General features: G+C 37.1%; 1 pseudogene; it reads left to right on the top strand.

The window, feature by feature from the left end:
* Positions 1-6804: 6804 nt before the first annotated feature.
* LOC122726391 lies at positions 6805-7246 on the top strand (annotated as a pseudogene).
* The last annotated feature ends 9992 nt before the right edge of the window (positions 7247-17238 follow it).

The following is a 17238-nucleotide window of genomic DNA, read 5'->3' as shown; positions in this document are numbered from 1 at the left end:
GAAATTAAGTTAAAAAGTGCTTGTATATTGTTATATTTCACATGTTGCAAAAGATATGATATTTCTGTAGTTTAGCAACACTAGGAAATTCAGGGAAATCCTGTACTCAAATGACTCCTTGAAAATGAAAAAATGACTTCTATTAATGTAAGTGACAATTGTCTTAATGCATTTTTAGTTCGCCCCACTGCAAGACTTAACTAACACTAAAGTGGCAAATCATGCTTTTATTAGATTATTTTTTCTCTTTTTTGACTTGATTTTATCAAGACAGCACAAAAGCACTAACTGTTCTACATAATATTGTTCCCAGAGCCATAACTTGGGTTGGACATATAGAACTTTTTTCTAGGTGCCAAATTTAGAAGATTTTGACAGCACTTACAATTTTTAGCCCAATAAAAACATAAAACCTTAGCAACTAATTAGCAAGACTAATTACTTAAAAGTTAGAATACTGGGTAGGTCAGTACCCACAAGGTAGCCAGCCACTCAAGCCGTGGTCTTCCACTGGTGGGTGTCTCATGGTCTCTGTTCCGTATTCTCAACATAGAGCAACACCCCGCCCCCCCAAAAAAACAGCTAAAAGAACTTAAATAATGAAATAAGACTTGCTTTTGGTATAAAAATTCATTATTACAGCCTTGGTGTTCACAGAGCGTATTTTCACTGTATTGAAGAGTTACTTGGAATGGGGTTTCAGAGGCAGGAGCTAAGTTTGGCAGATGTTTCAAAATACTAACTGCTTCAAGCCAACAGTCAAATGATCTGAGCCAATGCCATACCTATTGACTTAATTTGAGAAAGATATATCTGGTACTATGTTTGCAGTACAGAATACCTCCACAACTCCCCAGTTTGTTTGTTTTTTTTTAATTCTTTTTACCTTCAACACTCTTAAGGTTGTTTACTAATAGAGCCAGGTATGTGCTGGGAAAGTAGGTCAGGAGACTTATCCAGCTTTCATGGGGGCATTTGGAGGATAGTAACCCTTTGAAGATTATTTTTCCCCTTGGGAAGTGAAGGTAAAGAAATTTAAATAATCTGAAAGGATTGTTCCTATATTAGAAATTCCTTTGAGATACTAATCACTGAATCATCTTGAGAAAGGAACAAATGCTTTCATCTTCTTTCCCTCCCTTTTTCCTTCCTCCCCTTCCCATAATGGATGTACCTTCAGTTTTGCAATCTGTGCATAAATTTGGGCTAGGGATCTAAAAAATCTAAGGTGTCTTATTGGAACCATAACTAGCTGCAGATAAGTATTCCAGCAAAAGTAGTACTGTCAGTCCTAGGCAAAAAGAAACTTAGATGAATGCTGTATTTTATGATGTCCAAGAAGCCATTTTCATTAATTCAGAAAATCTGAATTAAAACCCTACAAATATATAACCCCTCCCAAAAGATGAACGTTCAACCCAATAGATCATTCTATTAAATTAATATCCTTCTCGAATTTGCCAGGGAGGGGGCACTGGCCTCTTCTTGTACACCTCCCTTTCTGAGGCTAGGATGTGGAAATTCTATTCAGGGTAGAAAATTCACTCTCCTCTTGGCCAGATCCATCCATCCATTGCAGTCCTACATAAAGAGTGCATTGCAAAGGCATGTGTCTAGGCTTGTGCACTATTTGAGGTAAGATCTGTCTTCAGACTTTTGGAAAGTACCTTGCAAACTTGGTATGCTACAATTTAGTATTTCAAAGTAAAAAAATCCCTACCTCAATTCCAGAATCAGATTCACTGGTGTTTCAGCTTTTTTTCATGTCTGGGGAGGAACAGTTAATAATTTTATTCATGCCCCAAGAATACGTGAAAATACAACATTGTAGAGATGAGAGTACAACAATCACAGAACACTTGGCAAAGAAGAAATAGACCAGAGGTACAGAATCAAACATGCATTCTTAGCTACAGCTGCTGTTTTGTTTAACAACTATACATATTTTTCATACGGCAGGACTTCTACTTAGAGGGAATGAAAGTTTCTTGATAGTATAAGAAAAAAAAGCATTGAGAAAGCATTCTAAAAGTTACACACATTGTACACAGGGAAGGGAGAAGTGCAAACTAGAGTTATTTGTTACTACCTGGTTAAGCTCATATATGTTTATTTTAAAAAAAAAATCTACCTTCACAGTTGTGAATCTTGAAAAGTAACTGTTGATTATACTGAATTTGAAATTTAAAATGTCCTTTTTTTTCTCCTAAAGAACAAAGGAATGGGGTTTGGGAGACAGAGGCAGATTTGAGAACAGGGATCACAGAATGGATGTGGTAAGTTGTTTTGGGAGGAGATATTCTCATGGAAATGTAGCCTTTGAAAGCTGAAGTTGTCTATGTGACCCAAATAATATGAACTTGTGGGCAGAGAGCAAACAGACATCCAAAAGGATCAGTTTCCCTGAAGTTTTAGTTGTGTTGCTGGGAGACCCTTGATGGCCTAGATTGTTAAGGGACTTTTCTGAGGGTAAGAAAAACTTATCTCAAAATGAATTCTCAAGTGATGCTTTTGCTGCTCTCATGTTACAGCATAAACTGAAATCAATCCAATGCAGTGATTGTAGGGGAGAGAGTATTGGTTTCAGGGGAAGAAGACCTAAGGTTGAATCCAAGTTCAACACTTACTATCTGGATGATCTTGGACAAGTCACTTTATATGCCTGAGTCTCAGTATCTTTATATGTGAAATGAAGGGGTTGGACCAAATAATCTCCAACTTCCCTTCAAGTTCTATTACTCTGTGATTGATTCTATGTAGTTCAACCATGAAATCTGATCAGTACACAAATTACCTTCTCTCATCATTACCACCTCTCTTCTCTTTTATTTGATTTCCATATCGCCTAGCTAGGAATTTCAGTATAGATTTTAGGGAACTTGAACCTAATGTCTTTTCACTCTGTTAGCTGAGTATATCCCTGGGTTTCATTGTAAAGCTAAATACCTAGAAGGAAAGTCCTTCTATTTGCTCTTTAGCACCAGTTCCATTCTTTTTCTTCCTCCCTCCCTACTTTTCCCCTCTCCTTTCCTTTCCTCCCCTTTCTTTCTCTTTCTACTTCCTCTCCTCATCTTTCCCTTCCCTTCCCTTCCCTTCCCTTCCCTTCCCTTCCCTTCCCTTCCCTTCCCTTCCCTTCCCTTCCCTTCCCTTCCCTTCTTCCTTCCTTCCTTCCTTCCTTCCTTCCTTCCTTCCTTCCTTCCTTCCTTCCTTCCTTCCTTCCTTCCTTCCTTCCTTCCTTCCTTCCTTCCTTCCTTCTCCCTTCTTTTTTCCTTCCTTCTTTTTTCCTTCCTTCTTATAATCAGGACTATGGTTCCATCAATGAAGCAGATTCCCAGTGTAAAAACACTCCATCTAAGGAGACTGGCAATTAATCTGTTAACCAGCCTGGAAAGTTAGGTGACTTGTCCATAATACCACAACCAGTGTGTATAAGAGGTAGGCCTTGAACCAAAGACTTAATGATAAGGAAACTGGACTGTTGCCTACTGTCGATGCATTAGGAACCCCCTCAACATAGTCTGAGTCATAAAAATGTAATTTAATTTACATAATTTAGCTCTACAAATACCATTCCATGGGCATGATTTTAGAGAAAGAAGGGAGCAAATAGATATTTATTAAGGACCTACTATATATCAGGCACTGTGCTGAGTGCTTTATAAATATTATGTCATTTAATCCTCACAACAACCCTGAGAAGTAGGTGCTATTACTTTCTCTATTTTGCAGTTGAAGAAACTGAGACAAAAAGATGTTAAGAAATTTGCTCAGTCCCTCAACTAGCTAGTATCTGAGCCCACATTTGATCTTGTCATCTAGATTCCAGGCCCAGCTATCTATTCTTATATGACTATACCCCTGCACCATTACACTACTACTATTATTACCCTACAGAGAGAGACACACACACACACAGAAAAAGAGACAGGGAGACAGAGACAGAGACAGAAAGAGATTGAGAATATTTCTATTACTAGTCAGGGACAAATATGCCAACTTTTCCCTTACCACCCAACCAATTTTTTAAAAATCCATTGTACATAGACTTATCTCTTTATTAACTCTTTTTTCTGTATTAAAAAGTAGGGTGTAGCCCAATATTTTTTTGCTCATCACCTCCTGCTTTCATGCTCTGATAAAAAGAGATTTTAATGTAAATATTATAAAAAAACAATGATGTCATTCATCAGTCTATTCAATTTCCGTAGTCTGCTCCTCAAATTTACCTGTTATGCACAGAGATAGTGACTTTGACTTTGCTTTCACTCACAACCATTCCATTTCTATATTCTTGACTATGAAATATTCCTGTATATGATCAAAATATTTTATCATTTCATCTTTTCCTACATCTTATTATACCTAATCCTTTTATTTTTCATTCACATCATGACCTTCATTCCCTCTTCTCCTCAGAAATTTCGAAGGCTATACTATCAGGATCTACCTGGCTACTCCCTTCCCTATTTTGACTTCTTAGTGAACCAATTCTAATCCACCCTTGAATCCCTTGATTCCCTGTTTTATCACCAATCATAACTTCCCCAAATCCATACTTGGATTATTCCTTTTCCTCCACTCTCATTCACATGCTGCTGAATGGAACTGGAGGATATCAAGAAACTGTGCTAACTGTGTCCTCACTTGAAACTTATGTCCTCCTATTTCAACTGGGCCCAGGCTTCAGCAAGGCAAATATTTCTCCCTGATTTGTTCCTTATGCTACTCTCCACAGTGGAGGTTCCAGACTTTCTCATCTCTCATCAAATCTCCTGCAGGGGGCAGCTAAGTGGAACAGTGGTTAAAGCACTAGCCCTGGATTCAGGAGGACCTGAGTTCAAATCCAGTCCCAAACACTTGACACTTACTAGCTGTGTGACCCTGGGCAAGTCACTTAACCCTCATTGCCCCACAAAAGAAAAAAAAAATCTCCTACTGCATTTTCTCCCACCCTACACATTCTTATCAGAGAACCTAACCTCATGTTTCACTTTATACAAGTTCAAATTTCACCTAGAATTCAAGCCTTATGGAAATGCCCTTTTGAAAAAAGGCTTTTGCATAAGGCTCTCCTAATTGTTAGAGAGGACTATTTGGGACTCTCCAGACTTCATAAGAAGTAAAGATTTCTTTTCTCTCTCTCTCTCTCTCTCTCTCTCTCTCTCTCTCTCTCTCTCTCTCTCTCTCTCTCTCTCTCTCTCTCTCTCTCTCTTTCTGCCTTTTGAATTTGAGAAAGGACACAGTTCCAAGCTTTTTTCAAGGCGGGACATCTGGTGGGAGAGAAAGACATTGAGAAGAAACCAACACCTAGAAGAATTGGTGCCTCCACAAGAATGTTTCTATTTCCAGTTTGCCACACACTAAGGACTTCAGAAACTTGAGACACATAACTTACCATAGTGGCACTAGAGAAACATCCCTTTCCCACTCCTCCTCACCTTATATAGTAGTGGCAAACATCTGTCCCCTACTATCTCCTTCTTCACTCTCCCCTCAGTTAAAGGAGAGGCAAAACCCCTTGAAAAAGCAAACCCCTTGAAATGTGTCATTGATCCCATCTCCTAACTTCTTCAGGAAATAAAATCTGCTACCATTTCCACTTTGTCTTCAGTCTTTCTATTGACTTGCTCCTTCTTTTATACCTACAAAATCTAACCATGCACTTCCCCACCTTCAAAACAAACAAACAAACAAAAACTAAATTAACCTAACAGGGGTTAGCTTACTCTATCATGAACAACTAAATTCGTACGATGGGGAAATCAGTTTAATAGTTATGTAATTTATTAGTAATACCAAATTACATAGAAAATGCAAATAGTCACTATAAGAATACATAGTAGCAAATGACTTCATACCTTGGTTGATTTTTTTTTTCTCCTCCTTCCCTTTGCCACTTTTCTCCATCATTTGGTAAGGGGTCAAGGAGGTAAAAAGAATAATGATTTCCCCATTAAGTTGTTCTGGGGACATGAGAAGAGAAAGAAGTTGTGTGTTGGACTTTGTTAGGTCACAGCAGGTACACTTCCTAGTTTGCTTGGATCTGCTCTCTCACATTCCTTACCTGGCTCATCAGGACAAGTATGAAGATTGATTTAACTTGTAATCTTTCCTCTTCTTCTCTGCTTCTTTGCTTTAAGTGGTTCTTGGGAAGAAATCCTTCTTAAAGCTCAAAGTCTTATCAATGTGAGGAACTCTGGGTAGCACATGAAGGGAGACTCATGTGTAAACACTCCAGTCCACCAATTTTCCATGACATCTCAGTGAGAGAGGTAATCTAACCCAAGTTACAGATAGGTAGTCCTTTGGAAGGTAAGTAGATTGCAGGAGATAGTGCAAACAATGAGGTCTGTCTTCCATTAAGTAAGCAGTTAGAAATACATTCTTATTTGTCTATATGCAGCTTCTCTGAGATCTTTTTTAAATTACCCACCCCAATTCTAGACTGGCTTTTTCAAACAATCCACTTCTAATCCATCCTACCTCATTTTCAGTGAGTTTCCATTGCCTAATACGCACTAATTTTAACATTGGTCCAAGGAAAATATAATGTCAAAAGAATATCTATTGAAAAATAAAACACATTCATTTAAAAGATTACCTAAGGGGGCAGCTAGGTGGCAGTGGTTAAAGCACTAGCCCTGGATTCAGGAGTACCTGAGTTCAAATCCGGCCTCAGACACTTGACACGTACTAGCTGTGTGACCCTGGGCAAGTCACTTAACCCCCATTGTCCCACCAAAAAAAAAAAAAAAAAAAAGATTACCTAAGGGAGTTTCAGGGAGAGCAGCCCTTGCCGCTGCCATGTTGGCCCATCTGCAGTGCATGGTCCTCCTTAACCGCTACAGCTTCCTCATCAAGCATAACAAGCAGACGTACAGCACCGAGCCCGATAACCTCAAGGTCTGAAACTCCTTCCGCTACAATAGGCTGATCCACTGGAAGACGGTTAGCTTCGATCTGGCAAGGGCATCGTTGTGGTGCTGAAGCGCCGGGCAGATCAGAGGAAGCCTGCCACTTTCTATGTGAAGACCACCATCAACAATAATGCCTGAGCCACACTCAACAGCGTCTGGCACATCATGTGCAAGAACAAATACCAGAAAGATCTGCGTATGGCTGCTCTTTGCCCAGCCAGTGCCGTCCTGCGGAGCCAGAAGCCAGTAGTGGGGAAAAAGAAGCGAACCCTCCCATCCAAGAGCACTTAAGGTGCCAGACCAGTTATGGCTAATAAAGTGAAACTGCCCAACCTGGTGAAAAAAAAAAAAAAAAAGATTATCTATGAAAGATGTTTGGACAAATCACCCCATTGTTCTCCTCTGTTGGTATAATTCAGTAGCCTCTGTATGGAATGGAACTTGGTGAACAGATGCGAATTTCTGAATAGATCTACCTAGTTAAAAAGCAAAAGGGACCTATGGTTGTTAAACCTTAGTCAATCATTAAAAAGAAAAGTTTTCAAAGCCTTGTTTCTTGCAAACTCTTAACACTTTTCTTGATCTTCTTAAATTCTCAAATTTTTAAAATTTCTTGCTGCGGCTCTTTAACTCATTCTTTCACCCTGTCTGATTCAACAAGTTCTGATTTGGCTTTGTTTCAGGTTTTCTAGCATCTCCATTCTGGCTGTTTGATTGAGACTTACTAAAGCTGGGTATTACTGAGATAGCTTTTGAGAACTGAAGTTCACCATTACACACCACGCCAAAAAGTAAGACTTTAGGAGAAGAACAAAGTATCTCTTCCCCTTATATGTGTACTGGGTTCGGAAAACATTAGTTAATTATGGGAAAAGCGTTTATGCTTTGAACTGGGTTCCTCTAATGAGTAATCTACTCACTGAAAGGTAATTGATTTCAACTTCTAGAAGCTGTATTAAGAGGCATTTTGATCATTATTATAACTATCCAAATTCACTACAAAGGACCTATGAAGGAAGAAACTATCTGCATCCAGACAAAAAGCTGGTGAATAGAAGTAAGCATAGAATGGTTTTATACACACACAGAGGCACATACATACATACATACTTACTTGTGTTTAATGGTAGCCATCTCTAGGGTGGGGGGGGGGGAAGAAAGGAAAAAAAACAGTTATATCAAAATAAATATACATATATGTATACATCTATCTAAGTATCTATCTATCCACACATTTAAAATGAATAGCAAAAATTATATGGTACTGGTTAAGAAAGAAAACGGTAGACATATATTATAGAGCAACAAAGTAATATAGTAACCTAGTGTTTGACAAGTGTAAAGACATGTTTGGGGATAAGAATTCATTATTTGGTAAGAATTGTGAGGAAATCTGGAAAGCAGTTTGGCAGAAAATGGGCAAAAATCAATATATTGCATCATTCATTAAGATGAGGTCAAAATGGACACATGACCCAGATAGGAAGGAAGATATTAGCAGAACAATTAAAGAATGTGTTATATAAAGAACTGTCAAATCTATAAGAATGTGTCAAAAAAAAAAAAAAGAAGAAGAATGTGAGTCATTCCCCAGTTGATAAAGAATATGAACAGGTAGTTTACCAATGAAAAAATCAAAACAATTTATATCCATATGAAAAAATTCTCTAAATCATTACTGATTAGAGAAATACAAATTAAAACAACCTTGAGATATCATTTCAAATCTATCAGATTGGCAAAATGATAAAATGGAGGAAAGACAAAAGTTGAAGAGGATATAGAAAAATTGAGACCTTAATTTTTTGTTGGTTGATCTATGAGCTGATCCAACCATTTTGAAGAAAGATATGGAATTATACTGAAGAAATTATTAAATTGACTATACCATTTGACCCAGTAATACTGCTCTTAGTATTGTTTATGAAGATGATTAGGGAAAAAGGAAAAGAACCTATATGTTCTAAAATATTTATACCTGTTCTCTTTGTGATGGTGAAGAACTGGAAATCATGGGGATATCCATAAATTGTGGTACATGTATATGATGGAATATTACTTAGATATAAGAAATGATGAGCTCTATGGAAAGGTGTCTCTCGAATAAGGAAAGGAAAAACAGTTATATTTATAGTATGGATAAATTGATTATTTGTTTCATTATAATATTCTCCACCTTAGGGAAGTACAGGGGAGGGCCTGTCCTACTCATTATAATAATCTCCCACTTTGGGAGGTACAGGGGAGGGCCTATCCTAATTTGGAGTTCCTGGGGTCATAAGCCAAGCCCCGAACCGAGTACCTTTTTCTGTGGAAGTGTGGTTTTGGAGCTAATATCTGAATTAGAGCTTGGGTTTTTCTATTAACCACTTTTTACCTCCTACATCATTCTCCCCTTTTCATATACCCCAGGACGACAATCAATTCTTCTGTATCTACTTCCTGCTGAGCAGGGGTAAAGTAGGGACCCACAAGGGGTTTATGAATTGAGGGGGATGTAGGAACCAGAGTTACAAATGCAAAGACCACAACATGAAACACAAATAATTAACAAACAGATCAAGGGACAATGGGTCCCTATTACAGAATAAATCCAAGAGTTCCATGAAAAACTGGATTAAGCAAGCCCTATGTTGGGCCCCAAATAATGTGGGATGGAATTAAGGTTAAATTGATCCTGAGTCATCCCAAAAGAATTACAAGACTCAGTGACTCAGTTTTCCAAGTTTTATTCCAATACTGTGCATGACCACAGGGAGAGAACCAGAACCATGTAAAGGTATCTCTCGAATTAGGAAAGGTAGAAAGTTATATTTATAGTATGGATAAATTGAATATCAGTTTCATTATAATAATCTCCACCTTTGGGAGGTACAGGGGAGGGCCTATCCTAATTTGGAGTTCCTGGGGTCATAAGCCAACCCCTGAGGTGGGTAACTTTTTCTATGGAGGTGTGTTTTGGAGGTTTTACATGTCATAAGGTGAATCTGGGGACAAATTTGACCTTTTCTGCACATGTCTCTTTCTGGTTCCCATAGCTAGTTTAAAAACATCTAATTTTTTTCATTTATTTCTAGTCTAAGTTTCTATAGCCTGTCATTTTATCATTGTTATAGTTTCCGGTTTTCATGGGCTCTCTCCCTCTGTTCCCATTATGGGCACTAATTTCTGTGGGTAAGAGAACCTAGCATACTAACTTGTAAGTTATCCATTAACTGGGGTCTAACTACCTTTTGGAGCTAATATCTGAATTAGAGCTTGAGTCTTAGGTTTTTCTATTAACCCTTTTTTTGCCTCCTACATCAAGCTCAGCACAGCTTGGCTCAGTGGGCAGCTTAACACTGCTGCAAGTTGACACAGCTGAGAGTGGGGTAGCTGAGAGCAGTAAGAAGCTTGCAACAGTGAACCCTGTGCCCCAGAAGCAGACTTAAACTTTATAAGTTTAAAAATAGGCTACAACATGAGCAAGAAACAGAAAAGCACTCTTACCATTGATAGCTTCTATGGTGAAAGGGAAGACCAAAACTCAAACGCAGATGAGTTTCTCAAAATGCCTACAAGTGAAGACTCAAGTGGGAAGATGATCTTGTCTCAATACCAAAAAGCCTTCTTTGAAGAGCTCAAAAAGGCTTTTAAAAAAACAAATGAGAAGGGTAAAAGAAAAATGGGAAAAGAAATGAAATGAGGGTTACACTGCAAAAAAGTAGTACAAAAATTGACGGAGGAAAGCAATTCCTTAAAAAATACAATTGGCCAAATGAGAGAAAAAATGGCCAAATGGGAGAAAAACTTTGCCAAATGGAAAAAGAAGTGCAAAAGCTTACTGAGGAAAATAATGCCTTAAAAATTAAAATTGGGCTGATGGAAGGTAGTAACTCCATGAGATATCAAGAATCTGTCAAGTAGAATCAAAAGACTGAAAAAATAAAAGAAAATGTGAAATACCTCATTGGAAAAATAACTGACCTGGACAATAGATCCAGGAGAGATAATCTGAGAATTATTGGACTACCTGAAAGCCATGATCTTCATGAAAGCCATGAAAGAGTCTAGACACTATATTCTAAGAAATTATCAAGGAGAACTTCCCTGAAATTGTAGAATCAGATGATAAAATATTATTGAAAGAATCCACCAATCACCTCCTGAAAGAGATCCAAATAGGAAATCTTCAAAGAATATTGTAGTCAAACTCCAGAATTGTCAGGTGAAGGAGAAAACACTCCAAGCAACCAGAAAGAAACCATTTAAATACCATAGAGCCACAGTCAGGATTGCACAGCACCTGGCAGCTTCAACATTAAAGGATCACAGGGCTTGGAATATGATATTCAGGAAGGCAAAGGAGCTTGGTTTACAACCTATAATCAACTAGCCAGCAAAACTGACATTCTCTTTCATAGGAAAAGAGGGACATTCAATGAAATAGAGGACTTCTAAGGCTTCCTGAGAAAAAGACCAGAACTGAACAGAAAACTTGATCTCCAAATACAAGATTCAAGAGAAGTATAAAGAGGTAAACAAGGGGGAAAGAAGGGGAAGGTTGTTCAGTGATGAAGAAGGATAATACTTTTAACTCTTGGGATTTGTATCTCTGTTAATGTATTGTTGTTAAATTGACTTTGATGTGATGATACAAAGAAACTTAAAGAGCAAAATTAAAGAAGACTAGGGCAAGGAGAGGCAGGTGGAGGTGGAATGGGGTTAATTGTATCATATGAAGAGGCACAAAAAGAAGCCATTACAATAGAGGGAAAGAATGGAAGGGTGAGTATTGTTTCAATATCACTCTCATCAGATTTGGTTCAGGGATGGAATAAGATACACTCCCATTTGTATAAAGGAACTTAACTTACTCTTTAAGGAAAAAAAGGGGGAAGGGGGAAAGGGTGGTATTGATAGAAGGGAGGGCAGAAGTGGTGGAAAAGGGGGCAAGAAATAGTAGGGCAGTTGATAAAAGGGAGGGCAGATTGAGGGAGGCAGTGGTCAGAAGCAAAACACTGGTCAAGAGGAATAGGGTGAAAGAAGGGAAAAAAGAGTACAAACAAAAAGTTAAAGAGGATGGAGGGAAATTAAGTTAATAATCTTAACTGTGAATGTGAATGGGATGAACTCTCCCATAAAATGAGAGTGAATAGCAGAGTGGATTAAAAAACAGAATCCTATGGTTTATTGTTTACAAGAAACACATTTGAAGCAGAGAGATACACACAGAGTAAAGGCAAAACATTGGAGCAAAATATATTATACTTCAGCTGACATCAAAGAAGCAGGGGTAGCAATTCTTATCTCAGACAAAGCAAAAGCAAAAATAGATCTAATTAAAAGAGATAAGGAAGGAAACCACATCTTGCTAAAAGGTATGATAGATAATATACCAAGTGGTGTAGCATACAAATTCTTAGGGGAGAAGTTAAATGAGTAACAAGAGGAAATAGCAAAACTATACTAGTGGGGGATCTGAAACTTCCCCTCTTAGAATTAGGTAAATCTAACCACAAAATAAATAATAAAAAAGTTACATAGGTGAACAGGATATTAGAAAAGTTAGATATGATAGATATCTGGAGTAAACTGAATGGGACATATGGGACTGAACGGGACTGAATGGGACATGGCACATATTCAAAAATTGACCATGTATAGGGCATAAAAAGCCTCATAGTCAAATGTAGAAAGGCAGAAATAGTAAATGCATCCTTCTCAGATCATTATGCAATGAAAATTATATGTAATAAAGAGCCTTGGAATGGTAGACTGAAAATTAATTGGAAACTAAACAATCTCATTCTAAAAGAATGAGTGGTTCAAACAATAAATCATAGAAACAATCAATAACTTCATTCAAGAGAATGAAAATAATGAGACAACATACCAAAACCTATGGGATGAAGCCAAAGCAGTGCTTGGGGGAAATTTTTATATCTCAAAAAGCTTACATGAATGGAAATGAGAAAGAGGAGATCAATGAATTGTGCATTCAACTAAAAAAGCTAGAAAAAGAACAAATTAAAAATCCCCAACTAAATACTAAATTGGAAATCCTGAAAATCAAAGTAGAAATTCATAAAATTGAAAGCAAGAAAACTATAGAATTAATCAATAAAACTAAGAGCTGGTTTTATAAAAAAAATCAATAAAATAGATAAACCTTTGGTTAATTTGATTTAAAAAAAAAAGAAAGAAGAAAATCAAATTACCAGTATCAAAAATGAAAGGCGGGGCAGCTAGGTGGTGCAGTGGATAAAGCACCGGCCCTGGATTCAGGAGTACCTGAGTTCAAATCCGGCCTCAGACACTTGACACTTACTAGCTGTGTGACCCTGGGCAAGTCACTTAACCCTCACTGCCCGGCAAAAAAAAAAAAAAAAAAGAAAGAAAGAAAGAAAAAAAAAATTCACCACCAATGAAGTGGAAATTAAAGCAATAATCAGGATCTATTTTGCCTAACTGTATGCCAATAAATTTGACAATCTAAATGAAATGGATAAATATTTTCAAAAATACAAAATGTCCAAGTTAACTGAAGAGGAAATAAAATCCTTAAATAAGCCCATATTAGAAAAAGAAATTGAACAAGTCATCAATGAACTCCCTAAGAAAAACTATCTGTGGCCAGATGGGTTTACAAGTATATTATACCAAACATGTAAAGAACAATTAATTCCAATATTATACAAACTATTTGGAAAAAAATAGGTCAAGGAGTTCTACCAAATTCCTTTTATGACACAAATATGGTGTTGATACCTAAACCAGGCAGAGCCAAAAGAGATAAAGAAAATTATAGACCAATTCCTCTAATGAATATCAATGCAAAAATCTTAAATAAACCATTAGCAATGATAGTACAGCAAGTGATCACCAGGATAATACACTATGACCAGGTAGGATTTATACCAGGAATCCAAGGCTGGTTCAACATTAGTAAAACAATTAATATAATCTACCAAATAAATAACAAAACTCACCAAAATCATATGATTATCTCGATAGACGCCGAGGAAGCTTTTTTTTGGGGGGAGGGGGGCACGAGGTGAAGCAACTGAGGTTAAGTGACTTGCTCAGCGTCACACAGCTAGTAAGTGTTAAGTGCCTGAGGCTGGATTTGAACTCAGGTCCTCCTGAATCTAGGGCCAGTGCTCTATCCACTGCTCCACCTAGCTGCCCTACAGAGGAGGCTTTTGACAAAATATAGTACTCATTCCTCTTAAAAACATTAGAGAGTATAGGAATACATGGAGCTTTCCTCAAATTAATAAGCGGTATCTACCTAAAACCATCAACAAACATTATTTCTAACAGGGATAAGTTAGAAGCATTCCCAGTAAGATCAGGGGTGAAACAGGGATATCCATTATCACCTCTATTATTTGATATTGTATTAGAAATGTGAGCTATAGCAATAAGAGAAGAAAAAGGAACTAAATGAATTATAATAGGCAAGGAGGAAACAAAACTTTCACTCTTTTTAGATGATATGATGGTATATTTAGAGAATCCTAAAGAATCAACTAAAAAACTGCTTGAAACAATTAACAACTTTAGCCAAGTTGGAGGATATAAAACAAACCCACATAAATGATCAGCATTTCTATACATATCCAACAAAGCTCAGCAGCAAGAGATAGAAAGAGAAATTCCATTTAAAGTAAGGGTAGGGGGGCAGCTAAGAGGCCCAGTGGATAAAGCACCGGCCATGGATTCAGGAGGACCTGAGTCCAAATCTGGCCTCAGACACTTGACACTTACTAGATGTGGGACCCTGGGCAAGTCACTTAACCCCCATTGCCCTGAAAACAAAACAAAACAAAACAAAACAATAAAGTAAGGGTAGAAAATATAAAATACTTGGAGTCTACCTGTCAAGACAAACCCAGGACCTCTATGATCACAATTACAAAACACTTTTCACACAAATAAAATCAGATCTATATAATTGGAAAAATATCAATTGCTCATGGGTAGGCTGAGCTAATATAATAAAAATGACAATTCCAACTAAATTAATTTACCTATTCAGTGCCATACAAATCAGACTACCTAAAATTTATTTTATAGAGTTAGAAAAAATAATAACAAAATTCATCTGGAAAAACAAAAAGTCAAGAATATCAAGGGAACTAATGGGAAAAAAAATGTGCAGGAAGGTGGGCTAGCCATACCGAATTTGATGCTATATTATAAAGCAGCAGTTATCAAAGCTATTTGGTACTGGCTAAGAAATAGAGTGGTGGATCAGTGCAATAAGTTAGGCACAGAGGAGACACAGTAGAAAATAACTTTAGTAATCTATGGTTTGATAAACCCAAAGATTCCAGCTTCTGAGCTAGGAACTCAGTATTTGACAAAAACTGCTGGGAAAACTGGCAGAGAGTATGGCAGAAACTAGGCATAGACTAACATCTTACAACTTATACAAAAATAACTTCAGAATGGGTTCAAGATTTAGAAATAAAGGGTGATACCATAGATAAATTAGGAGAGGAAGGAATAGTTTATGTCTCAGATCTATGGAGAGGAAAACAATTTATGTCCAAACAAGATAAAGAGTATTATTAAATGCAAGATGGAAAATTTTAATTACATCAAATTAAAAGGCTTTTGGGCAAACAGAAGCAATGCAGCCAAAATTAGAAGGGAGGGAGAAAACTGGGAAACATTTTTTTTACAGCCAGCATTTCTGATAAAGGCCTCATTTCTAAAATATATCAGGAACTAAATCAAATTTACAAGAATCCAAGTCATTTCCCAATTGAGAAATGCTCAAAGGATATGAACACGCAGTTTTCTGATGAAGTCAAAGCTATCTATTGCCATATTAAAAAATGCTCTAGGGGGCAGCTAGTTGGCACAGTGGATAGAACACTGGCCCTGGAGTCAGGAGTACCTGAGTTCAAATCTGGCATAAGACACTTAACACTTACTAGCTGTGTGACCCTGGGCAAGTCACTTAACCCCAGTTGCCTCACTAAAAAAAAAAAAAATGCTCTAAATCGCTATTGATCAGAGAAATGCAAATTAAAAGAACTCTGAGGTACCACCTCATGTGTATCAGATTGGCTGATATGACAAAAAAGGAAAATAATAAATGTTGGAGAAGCTGTGGAAAATTTCTAACACTAATACCTTGTTAGTGGAGCTTTGAACTGATCCAAATATTCTGGAGAGCAATTTGGAACTATGCCCAAAGGGTTATGGAACTGTTCATACTCTTTGATCCAGTGGTACCACTGCTAGGTCTGTATCCCAAAGAAACTATAGAAAAGGGGAAAGGACTGCAATGTACAAAAATATTTATAGCAGCTCTCTTTGTTGTGCCAAAGAATTCGAAATCGAGGGAATGCCCATCAATAGGGCAATGGTTAAACAAGTTGTGGTATATGAATGTAATGGAATACTATTGTGCTGTAAGAAACGAAGAACAGGAGTTCAGAGAAACCTGGAAGGATTTACATGAACTGCTGTTGAATGGGAGGAGCAGAACAAGGAGAATGTTGTACACAGTAACAGCAATATTGTGTGGTGAACAAACAATGGTGATAGACTTGGCTCTTCTCAGCAGTGCAACAATCTAAAACATTGTCTAAGAACTCATGATAAAAAATGTCCTCAACATCCAGAAAAAAGAAATGTGAATTATGAATGCAGATTGAATCATAATGTTTCTACTTTTGGACTGTTTTTTTTCTTTCTTTTTTTTTTTTGAGGATTTTCCCTTGTGCTCTGATTCTTCTTTCACAAGATGACTAATATAGAATTATGGTTAATGTGATTGTACATGTAGGACCTATATCAAACTGCTTTCTGTCTTTGGGAGAAGGGAGGGAAGGGAGGCTGGGAGAAAAAAAAATTGGAACTAAAAATCCTCTGAAAACAAATGTTGAAAACTATCCTTATATGTAAATGGAAAATAATAAAATACTTCAAAACCAAAAAAAATTACCAACTGGAAAAAACCAAAAGCATAGAGAGATCTCCATGGAATAATAAAAAGCAAAATGAGAAGAACCAAGAGAACATTCTATATGTAATATGAGTATTGTTTTAAGAACAACTTTGAGCAGCCAAATTATTCTGAGTATAACAAATATCCAAATTTATTGCAAAGATTCTATAAAGGAAGAATCTTCTCAAATACAGAAAAAAGATATGACAAACATATGCACACATACATACAAACATACATACATATTTATGCCTAATGGTAGCCATCTTGAAGTTTGGGGAGGGGAAGTAGAAGGGGAAAAAAATATAAAAAAATATCAAAAGGAATAGCAAGGGGCAGCTAGGTGGCACACCAGCCCTGGATTCAGGAGTA

Source organism: Dromiciops gliroides, chromosome 4 (assembly GCF_019393635.1).
Source record: "Dromiciops gliroides isolate mDroGli1 chromosome 4, mDroGli1.pri, whole genome shotgun sequence".
In the NCBI taxonomy this organism is placed as follows: domain Eukaryota; kingdom Metazoa; phylum Chordata; class Mammalia; order Microbiotheria; family Microbiotheriidae; genus Dromiciops; species Dromiciops gliroides.
This window is presented reverse-complemented; position numbering and strand designations above follow the sequence as displayed.